General features: G+C 36.2%; 1 protein-coding gene across 1 annotated transcript in view; it reads right to left on the reverse strand.

Moving 5' to 3' along the window:
- COL4A1 (collagen type IV alpha 1 chain) overlaps nt 1–20,051 on the reverse strand; it is a gene marked incomplete in the record, with an annotated part of 89,713 nt that overhangs the window by 54,424 nt on the left and 15,238 nt on the right.

The following is a 20,051-nucleotide window of genomic DNA, read 5'->3' on the forward strand; positions in this document are numbered from 1 at the left end:
GTGCCTAAATCTAGGCTGCTATAGGTAGGTGATAAAAGGTCAATTTTATTGTTTGCTGTTGGTTATTGCTATTTGCACTTGTGTGCCCGGTAGTCTTATGAAATGTGCCTAAATTTGCTACTTCAGGTTAAAAGCTTTTGTTATCACTTATTCCACAATTCTGTTTGACACAAGCTTGTACAGGATAATGTGTAATTATATGTTTATATTTTCTATCCATTTCATAACGCTTTGTATAAAAAATGTTAACATTCTGAAAATAGTTTAGCTGAATCCTCTGATGACGCAATAATGGGAGTTTTACTTATCCAATTACCTGCACTATCTAAGACTGATAACCAATGATAAATGATCAGCGCTCAATATGAAATTCTCTCTGTATGACCTGTTACTGACTGATGTGTCCGACATCAGGCTATATTTTTCTTATTATCTATTGGTAGAGCATTTTTTGCATGCATTTCCATTCATTCCTTCTGCAAATACCTGATTAGGATTTTTGTACTTTGATGTAGCGTGCATTGTAATGAGTTCAATCTGCCACCATCCCAACCAAATAAGGAGCTATGGATGTGCTACACAGCTTATCTCTGGAATTCCTTGAAGCCTCTTCACTATATAACAGTCTGAAATATGTTTGGCATGGCTGCTATCCTAGATGGTGGCCTATTACTAGAGATTCCGCAGTTCTCTCACTGAAATTTTTTTTATATTGTAAATAGTGTCTGCAATGTAAGTGTTGATTTATATACAACTTTTTGGCATATCATATCAGTTACATCATCAGTTTGGCATATCCAAGATCTGCATATCTGTGCAGTACATAGCTGTGTAAATGTTCAGTTACATACCACAAAATAAAAAAATGACATTTGGCTTCAATAAACTAGATTGTAAGCTCTTCGGGGCAGAGTCCTCTCCTCCTGTGTCACTGTATGTATTTGTCTGTCATTTGCAACCACTATTTATTGTACAGCGCTGCGTAATATGTTGGTGCTATATAAATCCTGTTTATTAATAATAATAATAATATTATTAATAATATTAAACTCAATATTGGCACAGAGTAAATTTCCTATAGGTAATGCTTCATGACCAGGGAAGATTTATTGATAGCTGCTCAGACCAAATTTAGGCAAAGGGCTACAGTGGCAAACAAATATATTTGCTAGTGAATTAACTTTGTTGACAGTCACAAGCAGACTGGGCAAGGGAACCATCTGCCCTCTGACCCATTGCTTTTCAAGGAATAGGGCCTGCTGACAGCCAATGGCAGCACTGTCCTGTGATGCGCCTCTTGTATTAAGTCCTCCACAAAACTGGCTTCAGATACAGTAATGCCATCTCCCCTCTCCCCTCCTATTGTGTAATAATTCCCCAACCTACTAGATTGTAAGCGCTTTGGGGCAGGGTCCTCTCCTCCTGTGTCACTGTCCATATTTGTCTGTCGTTTGCAACCCCTATTTATTGTACAGCTGTCAGAGGTATTTAATTACATTTTTACCAGTAGTGATTGATTCTCCATCAGTGAATGTTGCTGAATATCATATTCACTGCTTCATAAATAGACCCAATGGAAGCATGTATGTTTATGCAAATACAGATAATTATGCAGTTGTTCAACCTACCTAATGATATAACAAATCTAAATTAATATCGCATTTAAAGCCACTTACACCTCATACAATACTCTGAAATTCAATACTATGAAATATCTCCACAGGAACAAAAAATTGTGTGTCGAATAGACAAGAATATTTTTTTTTTGAGTTCTGCAATGGCATTTCCATATTTCTCACAGGGAGGGTTGGATGCATTTTTACAATACTCTGCTCAGATTTACATTCCTGTCAAAGATTTTATTGTTTCATTTCAGAAGCATACACTGCTATCAACATATTTATGTCTGCAGATTGCTGTGAGAATTTAAATTGCATAACATGTTTCTAGTAAGAAAGCTAACCCCTGGGTAGGGAATGACGTAGGGAGTTTTAGAAGCAAGGCATGAGCATAACCCTGACCTGTACCTACTTTACATTGTATTCTGTTCTCTAGTGATTAGTATTGTGATAAAAATATAGGAGGTCTGCATATAGATTATAAAATATACTCTGCTTCTATGAAAAAGTTACTGCTTTGTTTGATTGTTTTCAAAGGGCAGCACCTGCAACAGAAACAGTCAGCTGGATGACCCTGAAAGCTGAACACAGGAAGGCCTTGAAGGCTGATACGAGACCCTTGTGGTTAATACCAGCTTCAACTAGACTCCAAGATGGTGGACAGTCATGCCAGTGCCAAAATCATTAGACATGTGGTTTATCCACCCCAATAACTGTTTGTGAACTTTATTTTGTTTCAAAGTTTTTATAGAAATTTTAAAATAAAGTAAACTATAATATTACACAACAAATTTGCACAGAATAACAGAAAGGTAAAAAAAAAAAAAATAAATAAATAAAAAAAAGGGGAAGAAGCGAATAGGGGGTTTAAAACAAAAGAAGAAGAGTGCCAATCAGTAACCAGACATCAGTAGAATAAACATATGAGGTTGAAAGTAGTTCAACACCTCCTAGGTTACAATACTACAAAAATAGCATATTCACAGATTTTAAACTTGTGAGGTATACAGGCAAATCAAGTTTAGAGTGAGATCATAAAGGTTGGTGGGTAGAGATCTCTTTTAATCATTCACTACCTTTGTAAACATTTACAATTTAAATTGAAGAAAAAATGAAGAGAAAAATAGGGGGGGATAAGGAGTTAAGGGTTACACAAAAGGGGAGGACGGTCGGGGTTCCCTGCTTGAATTATACATGATTGTAATCTAACCACAGGTCCCCGTGTGTTGTAGAACTTGTTAAGGTTGTTTTTAGGAGTACAAACCAATTTGTCTTTGAACATTATCCAGTTTAGTTTATTTTTGTTGAACACAAGGGGAATAATAGAAGCTTTGCAGTAACATGGTAGGCCGATCAGCTAGCATAATATATTTATAGTCCCCTATATAGTCCAATTCACTGTTTCAGGGCTATATTTTCTAATTGGGAAAAAGGAGCACTCTCCATTTTCCTCAGGATGTTGACCAGGGTGACAGAGCGTATTAGGTTGAAAATGCGGATCCAAAACCTCTGAACCCTAGGACATCTCCACCAAGTATGGAGTACAATACCAGAATGATCACATCCTTGAAAACAAAGAGGAGAGAAAGAGGCATTGGCTTTATGAATCCCAACCGGGACCTTGTACCATCTCATCAAAACCTTATATTTGGCCTCTATTATCAAAGTGTTCAGAGACATTTTGTAAATGGATTATGATCGATCCTGCAATTCTTCTCCACCTCCAATTCTGACTTCTATTGTTTCATATAGGAAAGTTTCCTACTGTGTGAGAAGAGAGTGTTATATACTATCGAGATCCCCCCCTTTGGGTTTAGTTATAAAACTGAAGTTTTTTCAAATCTCGTACTATGGTAGGGTGGATTAAACCCTTTAAGTTTGTTTTGAACAAAGGACCTGATTTGTTGATAATGGAAAATTTCTGTATATTGAGGGGAGAGGCTTTCTTGTAAATTGGCGAGGCTCAGAATAGCCCTGCCATCAAGAAAGTTTCTGGTTCTGAAAAAACCTTTGTTGTGCCACCAAGAGAATTGAGCCGGTTCACAAACTGGAGGAAATTCAGGATTATGCCATAGGGGAGTCAGTGGAGCATGGGGGGAGTGCTGGTGAAAAATTAGTTTTTTCTCCATCCCATACTGAGAGAGCATATAAAAGTGAAGGACAGAGAATCACAGGTCTTTTAGAGGAGTGGATCAGCAAAAGGACCTTGACTGGTATTGAGGGGCAGGCCAGGGCTTCCAGGTCAGTCCATTGTGGTCTTGGATGCGGAACAGTAGTTTGGCCTTTGTTTGTGAACTTTTAGATGACAACATAAACCCCCCTATAAAGGAGTGATTCTGTATGCCTATAAAGATTGATGTATTTCCTTGTTTTAGTTAAAGAATTTTATTATTATTATTTTATTATTATTATTACATATTATTATTAATAAACAGGATTTATATAGCGCCAACATATTACGCAGCGCTGTACATTAAATAGGGGTTGCAAATGACAGACTAATACAGACAGTGATACAGGAGGGGAGGGCCCTGCCCCGATCTAGTAGGTGGGGGAATTTACACACAATAGGAGGGGGATATGTAGTGATGGTTTCAAAAGGCAGAAGAAGATGGGTAGGCAAGTTTAAAAAAATAGGTTTTAGGTGCTCTTAAAGCGCTCTAAATGAGCAGAAAGTAGGAAAGTAGCAGAAAGTAGGAGCAAGCCGAATAGGAAGAGGAAGAAACTCCAGAGAGTTGGGGCAGCTCTAGAAAAGTCTTGTATCCGTGCGTGTGATGAGGTTATGAGTGAGGAAGTCATTATAAGGTCATTGGAGGAGCAGAGAGCGGCTGGGGGAGTACATTTTTACCAGGTCAGAAATGTAAGTGGGACAATAACTGTGTAGGGATTTGAAGGCATAGCACAGGAGCTTGAATTTGATTACAAGGTGAAATGGAAGCCTGTGTAGAGATCTGCAAAGAGATGCAGCAGAAGAGGATCGATGGGAAGGATGGATGAGTCTGGCTGCAGCATTCATATTAGATTGTAGAGGAGAGTCCAGTTAGTGGAATACCAGAGAGCAGGATGTTACAGTAGTCCAGACGGGAGATGATAAGAGCATGTACAAGGAGTTTGGTGGTCTCAGGGGACAGGTAGGGGCGGATTTTGGCGATGTTGCGTAGGTGAAAGTGACAGGACCTGGACATGTTCTGAATATGGGGGGTAAATGAGAGGGCCGAGTCAAAGGTGACACCAAGACAACGTGCCTGAATGGAGGGCCGAATAACAGTGTTGTTAACAGTTAGATATATTTCAGGGGGAGATTTGGAATTTGAGGGGGGATGATGATGAGTTCTGTTTTAGTAAGACACCAGACAGAGGAGTTCATGAGAATATGAACTTTTCACATAGTGACACTAAGGACAATGCTTGAGTCTTTTGCTTATAGACAGAAACCAAAGCAAAACTATCCTAAGACATGATTCTGCATAGTAAAATGTCTAAGATCAAATAAATATACAGTTTATTAATTGAGGGCTCAGTAAACTCTAAACAATTTGAAGGACGCAACATGTACAGTCTAGTCATGTTTTCCAAATAAAGACATGAATAAATTGCTGGTACAACACAGAAATCACTGGCGAGGAATGGGGCTATAGGTCTTTGCTGTTAATGACTTTATGAAGGTCAGAAAAAAGGTACTGAAAGAAGAACAGAAACTAAAACCTTGTTTCGAAAGCTAACTGTTGCTGTAACTGCCAAGGGGAATACAAATTTTAGGGAAATACACACAAGGAGAAATATTAAAACATAACAAAGCTAAATATTGTTGTGGCGTTATTGGCAGTAGTTTCCTATTTTGATAAATGTGTTTAGCAACCTATAAATCAATGGCTGTATAAACATTTATTATAGTAAGAATTACTAATTAAATGTAATATAGCCACATAGCAAATGTATTTGTCAAAATATGGTGATATAGCAAGGAAACTAGCAGTTCCCAGCATTTGTCATGTCTAACATTTAAGACTTTTACACTTTTTAGAGGTATAAAATGGTGTACACAACAATTCATAACAGCAAAACAAATCAACCTCTTCCACTGGCTGGTGGGGAAATGGGTAATTCTATAAAATGTTTTCAGTGCATTTTTGCAGCCAATAAGAAGATTGAAAGGTTCAGCCAATCAGTAATACCTTATTGGGGTTTACTGCTGGAAACAAAAGTGGTATGTGGGCAGTTACTTTGGCATAACTTAACTCCATGTTTTCCAGCACATGTGGGTACATTTATAAACATGGTAAACACGATCGAAATATGGGAGGATACTGGAGTTCGGCTTTAAACCAAATTCCACTTATTCCGCTCAAGCTGGAATTAGCGCACTTTACATATCCTCAGGTGGAAGGTCTTTTTCCTGAAGCTCCTGCATAACCCCCTCCCTTTCTGCTGGCAGTATGTGAAATAAAGTTTCAAATATTAAAGGCAGGTGTGAATCTCGCTAGTGGCTGAAGCCACCAAATTGCCTTAGTTCTGTCTGACATATCAGTCTTTCTGTAAGGAAAAGTCAGAAATGGTCCTACAGGACTATAACCCTGGAAGTATGAGCACACGAAGAGTGTGTGGGTGGGGAAGTATAGGACAAGGCAAAGAATGTTGCATGAAAGCCACAAAAAATTATTTTACATAGTATTTTTTAAAACCATTTTATGAACTTACACACATTTAAAAAAAACTGAGCCTGCAAAAACATGTGTGTTCTATCTTAACTATCTTAATCTAACTTAAAGCCAGCAAAATGTTTATGACCATAAAAATGCCATCCATTGTATGATTTTGCATGGTATTGATTTCCCATGAATAGTCATTGTCATGAAGAATCTGCCTTAGCCATCTGTCCGAGTGTTATGATTTTATGCTGCATTGTAGTTCAATTATTTCAGGGACTGATATGTGTAATAGCAGTATTAATAAGAACTTCATGCAAAATCTGAATAATTTATGTAAAATTACAGCAACAGAGTATTTACTGTCCAGAATGATGGCAGGATATTTCACCTGTAACAACTGGCTGTGATATCCAATTCCATATGTTGGCCTACATTCAGGTTGGTAACAGGCTGGTTCTATTTCTAATAGAAAACTAGTTTTAGTAATATATTTGTGTCTGCTTTTGCATGTAAACCCTTTTCTGCTACTCCATAGCAGATAGGGACCATCTAGGATTGAATATACATGCAAACATTAGGAGGAACATGTGTTTTGGTAATGTAGAGGCTGACATGGATCAAGCAAAGTTACAGGTTGACTTGGCTGCTGTCCGGCTATACATGCTCACATTTATTTGTCTTCACTGGGAGCAAAGAGGGAAAGACCTGTGTAGATGCTCTGAGGACTCTCTCTCTCTGCCTCCATTTACAACATTGGATGGTTTAGCAGCCAATAACTGAGTGCATTATTGTGACAAAGGAGAAAATGGATTCAATGATCCTCATCATTTACAGGTTTTTTTATTTTTTGACCCTGGATGAAAAACTTCTAATGCTTCTAATGTTTAACAATGAAACAATGGATTGTATGGGTGCACTACAGATAATAAATGGCTGTGCATTATAACTCACTAATCACATTACACACTGACACATATCATATTCTAATGCAGCTTTAATAAAGTTTAAAAAATGCGCACACAATGGTATAAAGTATTGTTTAAATAGCAACATCTCATTTGAGATTTTCCAAATTTTCCTGTGTCCAAATGCTGTGATAATGTAAAAGAAATGGAATGTTAAAAATGAACTTTTGTGTCCAGTAGGAGGTTTTTGCCTTTTTTTCTAATTTTGTTTTATCCTTTATATCTATCATTTAATAGATACTGCATTTGACAGTGTCTAACATCAATTAATTACATAACAATAAAACCCAAGGCTGCGTGCTTAAATCTGGAGAAAGATAAATAAATGTGTTTTGTGAAGCACAACTAGAAAAAACAAACAAGACCACCGTGATAGAGAACATTTTGCATCCGGAATTAGGGGTGTTAGCTCTGCTCGTAGTTTTATTTCATTTACTTTACTTCCTCAACTCCACATCACTTCAACATTCTCCTTACCAAAGCAGATTTTACTGGACACTAAATAGATTTTTACTTTGAATACTGACAAACTTTGTGATTAAGATGGCCCTTAAACTTAAAAAGTGAGGATTTACAGTTAAACGGGTAACACCTAGGAACTGGTAATTGTTCCTAGGCTGTACCCTGAAAATGTACCTTTTCTCTTGAATCCCTACCACTGTGTATTTGCAGATATGTAAGTGGCACTCCTGTCCCCACATCCTAACAGCTGTATATTAGCGGTGTGACATCATCTAAGGCAACGGTCGCCAACCGGTGGTCCACAAGAAAATTTTGGTGGTCTGTGGCTCTGTCCCCCATATGGACACAACACGCCCACTTTCCCATCACAGGCTCAGACCTGCTTGCTATACATCCTGGACGGAGAGTAGCGCAACCGCATGTATCTCAATACTTCTGCTTCATCTATTATGAAGATCTGTGCTGTATGAACCTCTTCTGCTACTTCTTGAATAATACCCTACCAGTTATCAGATTACCAACCATCAATTGATAGCTCTGAAATGAAAAAGCAGAACCATATTTCTTCACCAAGATGACCATTAATATGGTCACTGGAGTCAGTGATAGAAAAAAGAAGCCTTTTGCCATCTACTTGTTTAATTTGGCAGAAAAGGGAGCACATACAAATTTCATGCTTGTATTGGTATGCTGTTATGGTTACTGACCAAGAACAAGTTTGTAGATAAAGAAATTTAGAATAAGGATATGGACCCTTATCTACATACTGGATATGGGTCAATGACCTAAATTTTGAGAGCATCTGCCTAACAGCCAAATGGAATCTGTTGTTCATCTGGTTTCTAGTATGTTTATTTCTCTTGATGTTGAACTTAATAAATAGACTTGTGTCTTTTTTCAACCTGGCTAACTATGTAAAGGGCAATCAGCAACTGTAGCTTCCACCTATCTTTTGCTTGTAAATAAATGCTGTTTACTATCAGTTAAACATGTTTAAAATGGTTAAAATTCACAGCAACATTGATTTTGTGAAAGACTTATCAAAGTGAACAAAGGCAAATAATGAAAACATTTAAGGTAATCATAGTCAGGTATGCACTAACAATACCCAACTTCATTAAGTTAGTCATATGTTAAAAAACTGTAATGACATTGACTTGACAATGGAAATGTGTTCAGCAAACTCATTTTTTCTTGGGTCAGTCTTTACAAAACTGTGTCAGCCATGGGAAATTAATTTAATTTGCAAATCAGAAAATCTGTTTCAATAATCCCTGTCAAATTAAATAGGGAAATCCCAATGCAAAATGTTGTTTTAATAATTGAATTATTAATAAATACAATTATTTTACTCAGTATAATAATTCCTTTTTACATGACTAGTTATATTTATTTTTACATTTACATTTACACTGATCCAGCTGCTCAGGGAAAGTAAAATATACAGGGGATTGGGGCAAACTAATATACTGTTGGGGGTGACAGTAACAGTGTCTCTGCAGAGGGCATCCCCAACCCCATTATACTGACCCTATTGGCAGTTAGCTACCATGTAATGTCAATATAGTAGGTGTATTTGGTTAGTAAAAATACACCAATTAGTTTACTTATTTATAATTAGAGCAGTACTTAGTACCAACTTGTAACATTGTTTTTCAAACAGCATCTAAATATTGCTTCACATGTTTATTAAATCCAGATAATTATATTGAAGGGATCTGGTCCTGTATAAGACAGGCTTGTGTTGTTTAAGATTTCAAGGGTAAGCAAGCCTCAAAATGTGACTAATTTCTAGCGAGTCTACGGAATAAGTCATATGACAATATAATCAATCATGATGTGCTTGCGATGAAGCAATTGCATTGACCATATTGATCTAATATACATCATTCACCCGGTATACATTTCTTTTGTTTTTTAAATACTTATTTTGTTAAGGGTTTTTTTACTGACTTAGCAAACTGAATTATTACTCAGTAAAGCATAATTCATTTCACTTAGTGAATGTGAAAGTAATTTACTATGCAAAGAATACCCAATCACATTCAAGAGACTGTAAAAAAATTAATATTTTAGCTAGATCATTCATTTTGCTATGTGAACAGCCTAAACTTCTATAGTAATGCCATCAACCTAATTGCCTTCATTACAAAAAGTGATGGGAAATTCACAAATTCGTTTTATGGTTTTCCCCAGAACAGAAAAGTAAGGAAAGTCTTTCATTAGGTAAACCTGTTCTAGTGATAGACTTGATTTCCCTCATTCCGCTTGCTCCTACTTTCTGCTCATTTAAAAAAGTGCTCAAAACCCATTTTTTCAAACTTGCCTACCCATCTTCTTCTGTCTTTTGAAACCATCACTATTTCCCACCACTACATATCTCCCATCCTATTGTGTGTAAATTCCCCCACCTTCTAGATTGTAAGCTATTTGGGGCAGGGTCCTCTCCTCCTCTATCACTGTCTGTATTAGTCTGTTATTTGCAACCCCTATTTAATGTAGAGCGCTGCCTAATATGTTGGCGCATTTTAAATCCTGTTTAACAATAATAATAATAATAATTTCCCTTAGAAATAGAAAGATTTTCTATTATGGGCACAGCAGATGAAGGGAACCAGGGGTCTTAACCATTCCTAAATATACCCAAAACTCTAAATAAAAATAACATAGTTGATTTTATTATAAACAACATAAATAGTAATAGAAATAAATTTTTGAAATAAAAAATAGAATTTACATATTTTTTTAATTTATATCAGACAATAGGTCATTTACAACTTAAAAATGAGATGTTTTTGTTTTACTTGCAAGAATAAATAACCGGATGTCAGAATCAATGTAACATTTTCTTTGATCAGCAGAGCAAAATAAAACATAAAAATAATTGTCAAGAATTTAGTCCTAACAGGAAAACAGATTTGATTATTCTGTAAATATTAAAACCACTGGATAAAAAGGAAACATGTTCATCCTTGATGGCTAGACAGGAAAAGGTTCCAAGCTGACTTTCCTGACAGAGTTCATTGTATTTTGTCCTGAACTTTGTCACACAGCTCCTGAATACCAAGATTAGTATCTCTCTCAGCTCTGGGATTAGGATACCTTCAAAACTTCCGCTCCTAATTTGCAATATGACTTGCAAATGATTAATAAAGCATACAGTAGGTAAACATCATTTTTAGAATGAACACTACCTTGATTCTTTTAATGACATCACCTAAGTCTCTGATCATTTAATTGCAATACCATAACTTTTCAAAATTTAAAATGTTCAGATTTCATTCTCTTGCAAAACCGGGGTGACCCAGGAAGTAAGGCCAGCGGGCAATTTGACCTGGTTTCCTGGGTCCATAGGCTGCTGCTGCACTTGTTTCTTTAAACACATGAGGAAATGCTATTCTCCCCCAGCGCCACTGCCCAAACGTCAGCATGAGCAGAGGGATTGGGAATGAAGGGCATAAACAGCTAGCTATAAATGAAGAGATTGTGTTTTTATGTATGTCTATATGTATGTGTATGCAGTGTGTATGTGAACTATATAGTGTATGCAATGAATGTATGTATAAATGTGTATGTATATACAATGTATGTGTGTATTATGAATAAAAAAATGTTTATGAAGTGTATATGTGTATACATTGTGTGTGCACATATTGTGAGTTTGGTTGTGTATGTAGTATGTGTGTGCATGAGTCTACTGATATGTTCTAATAAAAAAGAGATGGAAGTAAAATACATTAAAAGAAGTGTATGTACTTCAGTCTCCTGTATAATGTACATTACATACAGTACACCTAACACCTACCCCCTACTGACCCCTACATAATGTATGCTACATACTTCCAACACCTGTACTGTGTGTTTCATACTTGTGACTCCTGCACTCTGCACATTACAAACACTTTACCCATAGCAGAGATGGATCAGGTTTTATTTAATGATTAGCACAGTTTGGCCGCAGTGGAACCAACCAGCTTGGAACCCCAGCAATGCACTAGGAAGAGGCACTAACTTCTGGTAACACCCATGATTTAGTTCTGCTTTGGAGGCCATCATGCTGGTACTTTCTGTTACCATGTGACCATTATCTGTCCATTTCTCATTTTCTAAACACGTGTGGTTTCAGCGAAAATGGGCTGGGTTGATGGTCATTATGAAGATGGTCCACCCCTCTCACCACTAGGAAGCAAGTAAAACAGGAAGGATGCATAAAAATCAGCAGCACTGAGATGTATAACGTGATTAAAATAGAGTATACCAGTTGTTTATGATACCCAGCAACTTAGCAAGCTAATTTTCACCCTTACACAGTATCACGCCAGGAGCACACAGTCAACCATTCCCCACCATATTAGCAATAGATCTATCAGCTATAGCCTTTAGGCTGCCTATAGCAAACTACAGAAAGGGCGGATAGAAGAGCAGTCACCATGCATAAGGAGAGGGAACAGCAGTGCATGCTCTTTATTGCAGGAAACCCATGCAAATAGGTAAGGTATATAAATTGTTTCATTAAATATTCCTACATAGTTCAGGAACAAACTACACAAAAGACAATAATGTGTATGTAGGAAAAAAAACATATCCTCGTGTATTTAAAATAAAGTCTTAACATTTCTGAGTTGTCTTTAAATAAGTAAATTGGGTCAGGCTAATATGTGTTTTCTGGGTCTTATTACTTTAAAATGATGATAAGTTAAATATTAACACCTATCACTTTAAAATTTAATATATGTGAAAGTGGCTATACACTTCAATTTAGCTTCCAGTACAAACATATTTTATTGATAGGAGACTGATGTTGCATGGCAGATGAAGACAATGAAATCAGTCCACCCAACTGTTTCTAATATTTGTTATTGTTATTAGCACAGCAATAGTACATATTTTATTGAACTTGGCAGCCCCGATATTTGGCTGCGCTCTTTTTCTGGAAAAAACAAAACACTGTGCATGTTTGACCAATATAATCGGAGAGGAATGTGCAACAATTCATTCACTTACATCTAGATACAACATTCTGCTACAAACACAAATGTTTAGCATCTCACAGATACAGACCCACAAATAGGCATACCTAGGCATTTGGCGATGTGGTCTTTTGTATTAGAGTAGAATGACCTAGTTTGATTTTCCCCTCAGTAGAGAAGACATGACCAAATGCCTAGGCCTACCAGATTTTGTTGTGCCACATATGCATTGTGTAAAATAGCCCACTGAAAACAAGTACAGTAAAACGCACAGCAACACGTACAGGGATAGGCCAGGCTACATTTTATTGCAGTGCACCACTACACACAGAATGCCTGGATTAGCTGCAGAATGCTGCTTAAATGTATATTGGTGTGCTAGGTTGCCTTTTATTGTCAATGACATCCCAAACACATTACTAGGAAGCAACATGTGGCCTTGCATTCACAAAATGCAGAATACACAACTTTGTGTGCAATTTTACACATTAGACAGCTGCATAGGTGGGCACTGCAACACAAACAGCAATTGTGCTTTTAGTAATATGTTTTAGCAACATGTGCATTTAGTAAAACATACTTCATTCCTATAGTGTGAACAATCCCTCAGACAATAAAGCAAACATGAACTAGCATTTTACCATGGTCAGCATTGGCAACCTTCATATTTTATCAATACAAGTTCTCTTTTACCATAAAACCAAATGGGGAGTTTATGTAGTGGTGCTATGGCACAGGTTTCTCCTCATCTGACGTTGTTTTCAATGTAATGTTTGCACCTGCACTGGTCATTTGTCTTTCTCAAACCAATTAAAAGTATCAATAAACTGTTCTTTTTCCAATCCCATTTTATTTATTAGATAGTATGTTCAAACACAAAACACACATGGTTTTCCTTCTTTGCCAGGACATCTGTACAAATCCCTAATAGAATTAAAAAGTTCACAATGTACTCTCTACAATTTTTCACTTGGCAGTGCTCACAGCAGATGTACTTGTCTCTCCACAACTAAAACTAGAATAGTATTGCCTACTTACTTACATTATGTGTATTAATTGGACTGTGTAAATTGTAGCAAACAGTAATCATTCAAATGGATGTACTTTTGGAGCAAGTAATAAAGGAAAGAAATGAAAAAAAAAAGTTTCACAAAAGCAATCAATGTTTTCCTTTTATGGCAGATATTGTAGCCAAATTTAAAATGGTATTTTCGTAAAAGGTATAAAGGTGAAAGAAAAGAAAGCATTGTCCACAATCTTTCTGATCTGTTTTACAGCCAACCTAAAAAAAAATAACTAGAATTAAATTGGTTGTCAATGGTTTGGCAAGAACGCATTGGCTGGCAACAACATGTTTCTATCTGCTACTGTAAAGCCGCATACACACGTGCAATTCTTGTCGTTGGAAAGGATCTTTCACGATCCTTTCCAACGATAAGAACCGCAAGATGCATGAACGAGTGCTGTACATACAGCACCATTCTGCTCTATGGAGAGGGGAGGGGGAGAGCGACAGAGCGGCACCCTGCTGCGCGCTCCCCCCCCTTCCCTTGCATTAGAATCGCTCATCGTTCATCGTCCGTGGATCCGTGAGGCCGGTATCGGGCGAGAAAAATTTGACGTGTGTACGTAGCTTTAGGGTACATGAAGAAGAGCAATCCATCATCAATAAAGATGAGCTAAGTTGCAGTTTGGCAAGAACTCTGCAAAACATTGCTGAATGCCATGAAACCTAAACATAGACTAAAGTCTATGAAAATCGAATCTTAATGCTAAATTACAGTAATTTTAAGGCTTATAGGACTATTTTAAAAATTCAATGATATAACATCTAGTAATGCAAAAAAATTTAAAAATACCTAAGGGTCTTTTCAGGTGGCTTTTAAGTCAAAGTTGAATCCTTTAAAAAAAATGCTCAGGGAAAGCTTTGGGCCTGATCTTTTAAAGCTCTCCAAGACTGGAGAAGATACACTTTCATCAGTAAAGCTGGATTTTAGGAAAGCTGGTCTTTCAGGAAACCTGGAATGAATCTGGTCCAGGATCAAAAACTTTGCTAACAAATATCAAATGACTTGCTGTTTATTTTTTTTTGGTTATAAAAGGTAGGGTAGCGATTGTGTATCCATGATACCACAGGCAATCCTAGCTTAAAGCTGTATCTTCACATGACCAATGAATAAGTCATTTACCATCAGGGCAGCATCTTATAAACATTGTCTTGTAACAGGTTATCGTGATTAATGTAGATCACAGGACTTTATGATTGACATGGATTTAGACTACTAGAAAGATTTTTTTGACCTAGACTTTATTCTAGAGGCAATAAATTTTACTTTTAAGCTAGTAAGAATGTGTTTTGAAAAAATCTAATCTCTAAAACATTACCTCTGGCCCTATGCATTTCAAAATTATCTACCAACAATAAAAATGCTAAACATATATTTATTTATATATATATATACAGAGTATGACACAGAAGTGACTAAAGCTAATGAGACATTGAATGGCAGAACATTGCACAGACATTGCACTACAATACTATAGTGACCGGAAAGCTACAGCTCACCTGTCATAGGAGAATGATGTGCTGCACAAGAAAAACAACTGCTAATCTGTACAAAGGTATCTCGGTAATTGAACCCTGACACCGAGCCCTTTCTGCCTTCCTTCCCACTCCCCATTGTTACATGGAGCCTTCTCACACAGAAAGACATCCCCAGCATCCCTATAGACCTGCAGCGGGGCTGCTAGTAAACAGCAGTGAGGGGTAAGGCAGGGCTTGGCGATCAACTGGTGTTGCTTTTGCGTATGACTGGTAGATCACGATCGACATTTTGGGCACCCCTGCCAAATCTAGTTATCAGCACACCAATTAGAAAAAAACTAGGGACATTTATTGTCATAAACTCCTATGCAATGTTTTAGTTCTCCTAGAGCTTATTTATTGTGTTGCACTGGTATGCAGGTGCCTTAAAGTATAAGAATTCATTAAGGGCACAATAAATTACTGTCAAAAAACATAGCCATATGTGGATGCTGTGCATTTGCCCTTATAGAATAGCCTGAAAAATGTTTTACAGTTGTTTATTTCTTTGCCAACAAGTCACAGACTATGTCTATCCTATCCATCACAATGAACAAAAAAAAGAATGCGGCCTGTGCTTAAATTACTGTCAGATGATGGCATGGTGTTAAGGATCCACACCCAAAATCAAGCCCTGTTTATGACTAGACTTATTGTTCATACTAAAAGGAAAATAATGTACTTCAAAGCTAATTAAAAAAAACAGTAAATAAAGTGATTTTATTAGACAGAATAAGTAACAGATCACAATTCATAGTCAAAAAGTTACTTTCAGACAACATATATAATCACTTTATGTTATTATATTAAACATCAAGTTGAATCTGATCCCCTTAATAACAAATATATAGTCTCTACTGCAAAGAATAAATGAAGGATGCAGTTGTGGAGCATAGTTAGATTTATGGCTCATTTACATTGGGTCAGCAGGAAGTTTTACCAATGGTCATTGCTGTGATCCTTGTTTCCTGGTATACATTCTACCCATTCCTATAGACCAATGAACCAACAAGAATAATTAACTGGCATAGTATAATGCAAAATACATATGATGTTCATTAAAACCTAAAGTGTATGGGAGAGCATATAATGAGGTGTAACATCACATGCTCTTGTTTGTTTAAAGTTTCAAATGAACTGCATTATATGTCTACGTATTGCCAGAACATTTTGTTTTTAGTTTTGGATATACTAGATATGATCGGATAGGTTAAGGTTAATTTTTTCTGCATGTATACATTTTTGAAAATTTACTTTCAGTCCTGGACATACAATAGTAAGTTAGAAGAAATCTCCCAAAGTTATGGAAATTCTACTATTGGACAGTTGTCCCCCATGGGAACTCCCCCACCATTTGTTCTATGGACAAATTTAGCATTTCCTTTCTCTTTGTTTATAGATGACAATGGTCATCAGCACAAAAAAAGCTTATCTCCATAAATGGGGAAACAGACAGCAAGAGGTAGGGGCAACTTTTCACCACACTATTCAAAATTGAAAAAAGAGATTGCTCAGAGATTAACTTAATTTTTTAATCCAAAAACTGGTTAAAACTGAACTCTAATTTACTTCTTACTGTAATGAGCTCCTTATGGTGTGCACTTATGCAATATATCATGAAGCAGGTCAGACAGAGACCACCCCATTTTCCTGGCTGGTGGAAGTCCAACAGCATCCAACCTTTTTCTATGCAGTTCCTCTGCTCACACATGTCATATTTGCTATTTACACATTTACATTTCTTTTAGCTTTAGTATTATATCTAAAAGTTCTGTAGTAAATTGAAATTAAGGCTAGAAAGCCCATGTACCTGTTTGTTCCTGGTGATAGTGGGTTGAGAGGTTTGGACTGCCTGAAAGACTGAATAGATTTAGCCTTGGAAGCACTTCCTCTCAACTCTTGTTTTGTCTTCTAGGGAAGAAATGAAGGAAATCTACCAACTAAACACAGACAAAAAATGAAAAAATACAACTATCAAGGTTTCTAAACCTTGCTTACCCTACCCAGATCTCAAAGGAACTATTTTTTATTGGCATTACATCTACCTGTTGTATCTAATTATTTCAATTGTCATACGTAGCACTTTTTATGCAAAATATATTATAGGAATTTCAGCAGTGTGCAAAGGAAAATCTTAAATATTTTCAAAGGTTTTTCACTTATACTGGTAAATAAAGAATGCATATTAGCATTTGCTTTCATTCTATTGATAAAAGAAAACTTCTGGTATAAAAAAAAAAACATTGTTTTTTGTAAATTTTAAATATGAAACAAAACGTAAAGACAAACGATTAAGCTCATAATTCACACAATAATTCATATCTTCCATCTGCAGATATTGTTGTGGAATGTTTTAGATTTCTATTCAACAAAAGTACTATTTATATGGCAGACATAAAGGCGCTGGATCCATCTCACAAAATAGCCAACAGTGAATATTTCAGACAAAGGTCAACATGCAAATCCACTGAAGAAAAAAAATTACCCTGTCAATGAATAGGGTGCTTTATCGTCTCCTAAAAAACTATGAATGTTCAATTATCCTTTATCCTGAAAAGAATCTAATAAATTAATATTGCATACTTATGTGCAACTACTTAAAGTGGAATTTAAATTACAGCTGTATATACAGTATGTCAAGCACTTATTGTACTGGCAAACACATGGTAAAAAACTATTTGTAATGTAATACAATTAATTTGAGTCAGTGAAAAAAAGGAACTAGAAAGTTGAACAAATGTGATATTATACAGTACATCTTGGAGCAATTATACAATTTCTAAACACTGTTGGGGACATTTATTAAACCACTCAGTGACAAAATAGATGCAAATCAAGCTGCCTGTCAGCAAAGTCAATGCAACAATTATTCTGTGTATTTGTGGCCCCTGTACTTACAATACTGGGCAGCCATCACAGACTGATGCAAAGGTCTAACACAGATTTAGCACTGAAGATGACATAATGTCACCCCAAGCAGATGCATATTAGGAAGTGGTCAGGGGCAGATTTTTTTACTTTGTTGCATAGCTACTTAAGCCCAGCTGAAAAGGAAATATAAGAATCAAACTGTAACCTTATATTAAATTTGTGTCTCACTGCTCTTGCTTAGTATTGCCTTCATCATGGAAATTATTTATGGCTCATAGGATACAATCTGACTACCCTAACCACACTGCAAAACCGCTGGTGCAGTTCACTTCACTTGGTCACAGAGTCCATACTGTAAAAGTTTACCTTTGTAAGAAATAAATACCATGTGAAATCTTGGCATGATTCTGTAAAAATAAAATGTGTGAAACTGGATAGTCGTGTGAATGACAGCATTACAATGAAAACAAAATTTAATTAACTTGTCAGATTTTAGAAACATCTGTATTACATTTTACAGGAATTCCAAGTAAATATATTTGCTATTGTCATTCTTCCGCTTTAAGTCTTTTACATGTGCTTTTTAAAGCCAGATTGTAACCCCATAAAATGCTATTATTGTCATTTACATGATTACGGGACATGATGTGCTCTTTGTTGTTGTTCCCATATGCTCTTTTATTTGATGTTAGATGTACCTTATTTCAGGATCTTTTTTCATATAAAAGCCAAGTCATATTTACACAGGGGTCCCAGTAAGGGTTTCTAGGAATCTCTGACAAAGCTATATCCTCTGTTACGAATTATGGCTATTACGTTACATCTGGAAATCTTTTCAGATCTTTTTAGATGTCTAAGTAGCTCAGTGCTAGATTGCAGCAGCCAAGCAACCACATCACAGCAAAATAACACACATCCTGCTCAATTTTACAGTAAGATGAGCAGGTTTATAAGAATCAGGCCTCTTCATGCTTGGGAATGACAGACACCTTTAGTGTATTTTGCAGAATGAAACATGAAGCAACAGCTGCTTTGTTCCAGCAATTAAACACATAAGAAGCTGAGAATATATGTGCTCCATCAATGCATATTTCTAACATTACAGATAATCAACCAGTAAGAATGACTGAAGATGGCATGCAAAGTACTTAATCTGCTTGTAAAATAATCCATTACCAAAATGGAAGTAAATTCTTATGGATTTAATGATTATCATTTACATTGTAAAATAGTGTGAAAATGCATGCCGGTGGACCTAAAATGCAACCTGATTTATATGAAAGACCTATAAAAAGAAGCTTTAGCAAGCATAAAAAAAGGGGTGGTGCAAAGGAATACACAGGTAGATACTGAACAGAAAAAGGGGTGTAAATTGAGAAATTTGTCCAGTGGAGAAAATAAATTGGGGAACAAGAAGATTCAAGTTCTCGCAATGATTTCTCCCAAAAATCTTTACTGGGTACATTCGCTGGGTAAACCTTCAGCAAACTCAAAAAGTCAAATGCAAATTTCAAATTAAATCACCAATTACTTTTACCTTTTTAGGCTAATGTCACAGTTATTGGGATTGCATTTTTAATAACTTCTTCTTAACCTGAAACTAGATTGCATAATCCAAGCTATGGTCTGCATTTTTCTTTAAAAGCTACACAGTCAGTTATCAGGCAAAGCACAGATAATCTCAGATGCTAGTGATGGAATTCAGCTCTGCTTTGACATGTTTAAATCTGCAGTTAGGTTTAAGATAATCAACATTTTATTATACCTTTCTTAAAGCAAGAAATATGTGAAAACACTAACAGCACCATAAACTCTGCATTTCTTATTTATAACAATGTATATAAATACTTTTAACTTGGAGAACACATCAACATTAATTTATAATATGATGTTTGCAAATAAATGGCTCATCCATGCTGAGGTAGACAAAT

The sequence above is a fragment of the Pyxicephalus adspersus genome, chromosome 1, assembly GCF_032062135.1.
Source record: "Pyxicephalus adspersus chromosome 1, UCB_Pads_2.0, whole genome shotgun sequence".
Taxonomy (NCBI): Eukaryota; Metazoa; Chordata; class Amphibia; order Anura; family Pyxicephalidae; genus Pyxicephalus; species Pyxicephalus adspersus.